The sequence below is a fragment of the Sciurus vulgaris genome (assembly GCF_902686455.1).
Source record: "Sciurus vulgaris genome assembly, chromosome: 4".
NCBI classification, from domain to species: Eukaryota; Metazoa; Chordata; class Mammalia; order Rodentia; family Sciuridae; genus Sciurus; species Sciurus vulgaris.
Window position 1 is genome coordinate 35,304,244 of NC_136464.1, and position 7,001 is coordinate 35,311,244.

The following is a 7,001-nucleotide window of genomic DNA, read 5'->3' on the forward strand; positions in this document are numbered from 1 at the left end:
AAAAGCTACTAGAGCAACCAACCTACAAGGAATCACAGTGCACAATAATGGGGTAACAAATGCCAGATGTGCCAGCATTATTGTGATCCAGTGGGAGGACATTGCTACTTGGTCCAGGGAAAAAGCAAACTGAAGTGTCCCTCAAAGTTGAAGACAGATTGTTGATACATCAACTGCCCAAATATAATGCAGGAAAGAGTACAAGTGATTCCAATGTGAAAGCCAAGGTTTTGTACTAAGAAGGCAATGTGACACAGTATTGTCAACAAGGCTGCTATTTTAAATACTGAACACAGGGAATGATTAACACACAAAAAAAATAATAATACATATTATTTTGAAACAGATTCCTTGGCTAGCATTAAATTGATAATGCTGAGGAACAGGACGGAGCCCAGGTGGACGGCAACGACTCACTCTACCCCATTGCAGTGTTCATAGATGAACTTCACAACAAGGATGTTCAGCTTCGCTCCTCAACAGCATTAAGAAGCTGTCCACCATTGCCTTGGCCCTCGGGTGGAGAGGACCTGAAGCAAGCTCCTGCCCTTCCTTACAGACACCATTTATGATGAGGATGAGGTCCTCTTGACCCTGGCGGAGCAGTTGGGGGACCTTTACCAATCTGTTGGGAGGCCCAGAGTACATGCACTGCTTGCTGCCCACCCCTAGAGTCGCTGGCCACAGTGGAGGAGACGGTGGTGCAGGACAAGGCGGTGGGAATCCTGCGGGCCATTTCATATGAGCACTCACCCTCAGACCTGGAGGCCCACTTAGTTCCGCTGGTGAAGCGGCTGGAAGGAGGCGACTGGTTCATCTCCCACACCTCAGCTTGTGGCCTCTTCTCTGTCTGCTACCCCCCAGTGTCAGTGCTGTCAAGGCAGAATTGTGCAGTACTTCCAGAACCTGTTGCTCAGATGATACCTCCATGGTGCAGCGGGCCGCAGCCTCCAGGCTGGGGAATTTGCAAAGGTACTGGAACTGGACAATGTCAAAAGCAAGATCATCCCCATGTTCTCCAACCTGGCCTCTGACAAGCAGGACTCGGTAAGGCTGCTGGCTGTGGAGGTGTGTGTGAACATCGCCCAGCTTCTGCCATAGGAGGACCTGAAGGCCCCAGTGATTCCCACCCTGCGCCAGGCTGCTGAGGACAAGTCCTGGCATGTCCGCTACATGGTGGCTGACAAGTTCACCGAGCTCCAGAAAGCAGTGGGGCCTGAGATCACCAAGACAGATCTGGTCCCCGCCTTCCAGAACCTGATGAAGGACTGTGAGGCTCAGGTGAGGGCTGTAGCCTCCCACAAGGTCAAAGAGTTCTGTGAAAGCCTCTCAGCCGACTGTCGGGAGAATGTGATCATGACGCAAATCTTGCCCTGTGTTAAGGAGCTGTTGTCAGATGCCAACCACCAAGTCAAGTCGGCTCTGGCCTCAGTCATCATGGGCGTCTCACCCATCTTGGGCGAAGACAACACCACTGAGCACCTCTTGCCCCTCTTCTTGGCTCAGCTGAAGAAGGAGTGCCCAGAGGTGTGGCTGAACATCATCTCCAATCTGGACTGTGTGAATGAGGTGATCAACATCTGGGAGCTCTCTTAGTCCTTGCTGCCTACCATTGTGGAGCTGGCTGAGGACGCCAAGTGGCGGGTACAACTGGCCATCATTGAATACATGCCCCTGCTGGCTGGACAGCTGGGGGTGGAATTCTTTGATGAGAAGCTCAACTCCTTGTGCATGGCCTAACTCATGAATCATGTCTATACCATCCATGAAGCAGCCACCAGCAACCTGAAGAAGCTGGTGGAAAAGTTTGGGAAGGAGTGGGCTCATGTCACTATCATCCCCAAGGTGTTGGCCATATCTGGAGACCCCAACTACCTGTACTGCATGACGACACTCTTCTGCATCAATGTGCTGTCTGAGGTATGTGGGCAGAACTTCACCACCAAACATATGTTGCCCACTTGCGCATGGCTGGAGACCCAGTCGCCAATGTCCATTTCAACATGGCCAAGTCCCTACAGAAGATAAGGCCCATTCTGGATAACAGCACCCTACAGAGTGAAGTCAAGCCCATCCTGGAGAAGCTGACCCAGAACCAGGATGTGGATGTCAAGTACTTTGCCCAGGAGACTCTGACTGTTCTCTCTCGCGCCTGATGCTGGAAGAAGAGCCAATACCAGCCTCTGTGTCCACCCTTCATCTCCCCTGAGTACCTCCTTGGGGATACAGTGAGGGGCCACTGACTGTCACTCTCTGTGCATGGTCTGACCCCAGGCCCCTTCACCCAGCATGGTTCCTCCTCTCCCCAGCCTGGGATGACTTCTCACTGTCCTGCTCCCAAGAGGCTAGGTAGGACAGGGCAGCAACCCTGGGAGGAAGGGGCCACCCCTGCTCACACTGGGGAGAGATGTAAGTGTCCCAGGTCACTGGTTCCTGCTGCTGTAGTGGGACCCCTTCCTGTCTGCTTATCCACTTCCCTTTCTCCATCCTCCAGTGGATTTTATTATGTCAACTCTGCCATTTTTATTTCATTCATTTTTCCTCCTTTTCACAGAGAACTGAAGGTCTAGAAATAGAAAAAAAAATGATAATGCTTTTATAACATCCAGATCACCTCTAGTGTGTCTATGTTTTGTAAATGTTAGCAAGAACTAAACCCTCCCAACATGTGTACTAACTAGAGAAAAACAGTCATCTTCCATGAAAAGTACCTCAGGTACTTTTCTGAGCTCATGGAGTTACTATGAAGACTTAAGTCAAGTTAAAATTACTTCAAGGAGTACACTGATAAACCAAGGTCAATATATTCAACTGTTGAAGTTGGAGATTGAGCAGTTACAGACAAGTAGCCTATCATAGTTAAATTAGGTTAAATCAAATTTGTTGAAAGAAATTAAAGAAAACAAATATGTAGAAATGCATTTCACAGCAGAGACTGAAATATTAATATGGCTCAGTGGTATTACTAGAGTAGTCCCACAGAATGGTAGTTACAGATATTCAGGAATGTCTCTCCACCATATCAACCTCTGACTTTGTGTAATCAATCTGAAGAAATTGTTTTAGGATTCTTGGATCTAGGCAAACATGTGCAGCTTCCTGGGTAGTACATGATGAAGAAAGTGACAAATGTCAGTACATTGGGCATCTCACACAGAGTCTAACATTCCCCGTGCCCTGTCACATAGGAAGCAGTGTGGGGGATAGTGTACTGTGTTTCTATGTGACTTGCTGGCCTCCAAATAGGCAATGGGAACTCTCCTTCAAACATCAAAGTTGTGACTTTTCTTTTACTAGGGGTTGAACCCAGGGCACTTTACCACTGAGATGCATCCCCAACACTTTTTACATTTTGTTTTGAGACAGGGTCTTCCCAAGCAACCCAGGCTGGCCTCAAATTGCAACCTCCTTCCTCAGTCTCCAGAGATGCTGGAATTATAAGTGTGAACCATTATGGCCCATTAGGTCACTGACTTGCTGCAGACATAACAGAAGAGAGATACAGTTGATCACAGATAACAAGAAATAATCTTTACAAAAATATTTGGAAAGTCACTGAATAAATGTATTATTGAAGCCTTCATCAAAAAACAATGGTAATTATTGAAAGAGTAAAAATAGATTATTTCTTGAGTTAACTGATAACAGTATTTTAAATACCATTTCTCAGCAGTTACAATAAAATTACACAATACTAAAAAGTCAGAAATAAGGTCTATTAGTAGCTAAAATAAGAATTTAACAAAAACCACCTGAGGGAGCCAAATATCAAACTTACTCAATAAAATCTTCTATCTTCCAAAAGTTAAACTCATCTTGGTGAAGAATTGCATGTTTTTCAAACAATATGACTCTACAGCTACTGAGGCTTGAAGAAGATTTTATGCTTGGAACTAAAGGGCATGAGCTGGATTTCCAGTAACATCAGCTCTGTTAAACAATATTGCAATTTATTTGTCCAGAGCAATGCACTTCAGGGAACTTGCTTCAACTTTTGCACAATAAATGCTGGTGTCAGACTACACCCTGGTGAGAATGGCCTTGCAGTCAATGAACAGCGCCCTGGACCAGGCATATTTCATGGTTTAATGTTCCGTCCACCGGAACCAGCGCGGAGAAAGGAGACACCACCAATCTTTAGTTGACGAGATTTATTGCGTCCTCCCTGTTTTCCTGCCTCCTTTGTTCTGCCCCTATCTCCCTTCTCCTACCCTCTCCCTCTCTCCTCCCCAAGGCTCCTAGTTTATCAGCCAATTATAGCAAAGCTCTCTCTCACGCAGGAGAGCATGTAGAGGAATGTCAGCATAGCACCATATGGATCACAAGCTGTCCACGCATGGCATGATATTAGATAGCCAATCCTAGAGCCTGGCGTTAACACGTCACAAGTCTCCAAGGAACTAGTAGGCAAGCAACCTTTTTGGGTACTTCCTCATTTTGGTAGCCAGTGCCCTTTGGCTCACTGCCAGGTGCCATCTTGTCCAAGATGGTCCTCAACAGTTTAAGATCTATTAAGTTTGGCTATTAATTTGTAACATTGACCAAATGAATTCTCCTTTTTGTGCCTTATTCACCTCACCTATGAAACAAAAGAATGAGATGACAGAGGTCTAATTGTTTTTTCCAAGTTCCATAATCTTCTTTATAATCTAGTTCATCTGTTTCTCTATCAGGGCATAGACATAATGGCATCCCTGAGTTCTGTCCTGCATGGTGACAAAGTGTTTCCCAGCCTAGAGAAGTTTGACCCCACCCACTTTCTGGATGAAAGTGACAACTTTAAGGAGAGTGACTACTTCATGGCTTTCTTAGCAGGCAAGCAAACTCTGTTTTCACCTGTGCATCAGGAGTCAAGTGAAAGGACGGAGGCCTTTGCATGGAGGTTACTTGGGGCTCTAAGCATAGCTATTTCTATGAGGCCAGAGGTGCTACTCTTATTCTGGACTGTTAGGCTTTTTCCTCAGTGGTTTTTGGAGGCTTCACCCACTGATTCTGCTTCCTGACTCTGCAGAGATCCTCAGGAGTTCCTAGAAGTTCAATTCTTTTTTTTAATTTATCTTTTAATTTTTTACAGACTGCATTTTGATTCATTGTAAACAAATGGGGTGCATCATTTCATTTCTGTGGTTGTACACGGTGTAGAGTCATACCATTGTGTAATCATACATGTACATAGGGTAATGATGTCTGTCTCGCTCCACCATTTTTCATACCCCCTCCCTCTCATTTCCTTCTACATAATCTTAAGTTCCCCCATTCTTCTCTCACTCCCCATTCCTCCCAACCCCATTATATATCATTCTCCACTTACCAGGGAAAACATTCGGCCTTTGGTTTTTTGGGTTTGGCTTATTTCATTTAGCTTGATATTCTCCAGTTCCAGCCATTTATTTGCAAATGCCATAATAATATTCTTCTTATGGCTGAATCGTATATCATTGTGTATATATACCATAGTTTCTTTTTTTTTATTGTAAACAAATGGGATACATGTTGTTTCTCTGTTGGTACATGAAATAAAGGCATACCATTTGTGTAATCATAAATTTACATAGGGTAATGTTGTTTGATTATTTCTGTTATTTTTCCCCCTCCCCCACCCCTCCCACCTCTCTTTTCCCTCTATACAGTCCTTCCTTCCTCCATTCTTGCCCCCCTCCCTAACCCTAACCCTAACCCTAAACCCTCCTCCCCCCATTATGTGTCATCATCCACTTATTAGCAATATCATTCGTCCTTTGGCTTTTTGAGATTGGCTTATCTCACTTAGCATGATATTCTCCAATTTCATCCATTTGCCTGCAAATGCATAATTTTATCATTCTTTATGGCTGAGTAATATCCCATTGTATATATATACCACAGTTTCTTTATCCATTCATCAATTGAAGGACATCTAGGTTGGTTCCACAATCTGGCTATTGTGAATTGAGCAGCTATGAACATTGATGTGGCTGTATCTCTATAGTATGCTGATTTTAAGTCCTTTGGGTATAGGCCAAGGAGTGGGATAGCTGGGTCAAATGGTGGCTCCATTCCAAGCTTTCTGAGGAATCTCCATACTGCTTTCCAGAGTGGATGCATTAATACCATAGATTCTTTATCCATTCACCTGTTGAAGGGCATCTAGTTTGGTTCCACAATCTAGCTATTGTGAACTGAGCTGCTATAAACATTGATGTGACTGTGTTACTGTAGTATGCTGATTTCAAGTCCTTTGGGTATAAATCAAAGAGTGGGATAACTGGGTCAAAGATAGGTCCATTCCAAGTCTTCTGAGGATTCTCTATTCTGCTTTCCAGAGTGGCTGCACCATTTTGAAACTCCACCAGCAATGTAAAACTGTGCAAACTCATCTCATTTACCTGAGAATTCAGTTCAATCTATACATTACTGAGCACCTTATACGTAGCAATCTTATGCTGAGATCCAGGGATACAAATTGAATAAGAAACAGTTCTTCCCTCTAAGAAAGAGGAAGATGAACTAACAGGCAATAAACTTGAAGTCTGATGAATGCTATGCTAGAGGGAGTCCAGAGAGAGGAGCTCCAATCTGGTTTGGGGGCATGGTCAGGGGAAAGCAGAGAGTAAGGGAAATTTTTTTCTGGAAGTAACATTTAAGTATTTTCTCTTAATTTTTTAGAGTCTTTGAAAGAAACATGTGGCACACACTTAAAAATGTTAGTTGAAGAGTTTAATGAAAAAGCTGTTTTCAGAGGTGTGCACAAGACAAGGTAAGCAGTCAAGTATGCTAAAGGATTCAGAACTTGAATCAGCAAGATGTTACCATCCCAGGTTGGAAGGTGCAAGGGAAGAAGGATATCACTGGAACCCAAATAGACATTTAGCCAAAATATGATGGATGCCAAAACTGAAAATGCATGTATTGGTAGATGAATACAGTCACTGCCAAAACTGTGACCAAAGAGGGTGAGACTGAAGCAATAAATACTCAAAAATTGTTTTAAGTCAACTCTGAATTCAAAGGAACTCTTTCCT

At 44.0% G+C, this 7,001-nt stretch overlaps 1 pseudogene across 1 annotated transcript; it reads left to right on the forward strand.

Annotated features, from left to right (window-relative positions):
• The first annotated feature begins 928 nt into the window (after positions 1–928).
• Positions 929–2,382, forward strand: LOC306660052 (serine/threonine-protein phosphatase 2A 65 kDa regulatory subunit A beta isoform-like; annotated as a pseudogene). Its single transcript has one exon. The product of its transcript is annotated as a serine/threonine-protein phosphatase 2A 65 kDa regulatory subunit A beta isoform-like (transcript).
• The last annotated feature ends 4,619 nt before the right edge of the window (positions 2,383–7,001 follow it).